This window comes from Branchiostoma belcheri, unplaced genomic scaffold, assembly GCF_001625305.1.
Source record: "Branchiostoma belcheri isolate BF01 breed outbred unplaced genomic scaffold, Haploidv18h27 scaffold92, whole genome shotgun sequence".
NCBI classification, from domain to species: Eukaryota; Metazoa; Chordata; class Leptocardii; order Amphioxiformes; family Branchiostomatidae; genus Branchiostoma; species Branchiostoma belcheri.
This window is the reverse complement of record NW_017804598.1, coordinates 1,148,814-1,150,379: the sequence shown is the minus strand read 5'-3', so window position 1 is coordinate 1,150,379 and position 1,566 is coordinate 1,148,814. Positions and strand designations below refer to the sequence as shown.

Below are 1,566 nucleotides of genomic sequence, written 5' to 3'. Positions count from 1 at the left end.
CGGGGGAGCATTCCCCCGGACCCCCCTAGATTTACGAGCGCCTTTGGCGCTCCCCTCTCAAAATCCATCGGTAAAACTGGGCAGACTGAAAAAATGCAAGCTGGCCGACGTCGACTCGAACACCCCATTATTTGTGGACGCACTCGGGGACCAGGACAGGTGGAAAACACAGGGAACACATACCTTTAATGCGTGCTTCATTACATGTAAGGTATACGTAATTTTGTCAGTGATCCCAAATCCAGTGCAGCTCGAAAAAAAAGCCTGTCAATTTACCGTTAAGCGTTGCCGACATTCCTGAATTTACCGTTAAGCGTTATCGGCCCTGCTGAATTTACCGTTAACCGTTGCCAGGACCCCCCCATGCAGACCCTCAAACTTGTAAAAAAATTCTTCAATTCTTGCGTAAGTTTAACATACAGCTTACAAAAACACTGTCCATAACTTTTCGTCAAGGAGAACTCGGTTACTCCAAGATACGTGGATGAAGGTTAGATATCCAGGTAACAAGCAACTGGGTAGATGTTGAAAATTGTCGAAGTGATGTCACGAAACGCAGTGAATGCTTGAAGTTTAAGTTTAAACGTCTGACAGTTTTCAAAATCTATCCAGTTCCTTGCTTGAGTAAAGTAACTCCAAATTTGTCCCTATAGATATAGTATCAAGTAAATGATCATCAGTGGATGTAGGTGATAAGGGCATATGTCACATATGTCAAACATAGTCAAGTAAAATCAAGACAAGTCAATTTAGTTTATTGCACAACAATTGTAGCAGGTACAATGAATGGCAGATAATAAGGTTATATAATAATAATGATCATAGTGATAGTGATACTAGCTGGTATGGGCCTATCAAAATTCTGCATATAGGTTCCAGGGGTACTCATGTCTGGCAGAATGTTGAATAGAACTACTGACTAAAATCTCTACAAGAACGTTCTAAGCTACAATATGTTTATATGATTCAAATACCGGACAATATTTTCTCCCCCAGGTGAACTGTGCCTGTGTGGCTGTGTTGTGTCGATGTATGACAATGACAGCACTGCCCTGAGTACAGCCGTGTCCAGGGTCCATCAGGACTGGGAACACCTCAGGACACACGGACTCCTCCTCAACCAACATACACAGCCTGTAAGACTCCCAAACCTGGGCTGAAATCTTTGCATCTTTACCTCCGGGGAAGGAGATATCCTTCCGCGAGGAGGTTTTACTATTGTTCGAAACATTTCTGTCAGCAGCTGTTTCTCGCGATCGGCTGGACGGATTGGTCTGTTGTTCGGTATACGTATTGCTGTTGGGCTGCAGATGATGCAGAACGTTTTTGTTTAATTGCATATGTGTTTATGGGCGTCGAAATAAAAGGTTTTTAAGTGCTCCGGACACCCCCGTTATGCTGAAAATGGAATTTACCATGTTGTTAAGGAATGGGGAGGTTTCAGTTTTGGGTCTTACCATTTAAAAGGGGTCAAACAGAGGGGTGTCTGGTTCCGATAAAAACGTTGGGTGACGGCGCAGCAATGACGGCGCGGGATGACGGCGGGGCTAATGGCGCGGGTGACGC

The 1,566-nt window shown here is 44.4% G+C and overlaps 1 protein-coding gene across 2 annotated transcripts in view; it reads left to right on the top strand.

The window, feature by feature from the left end:
• LOC109488195 (3-hydroxybutyryl-CoA dehydrogenase-like) overlaps positions 1–1,566 on the top strand; it is a 10,117-nt gene that overhangs the window by 4,362 nt on the left and 4,189 nt on the right. The window lies entirely within an intron of this gene.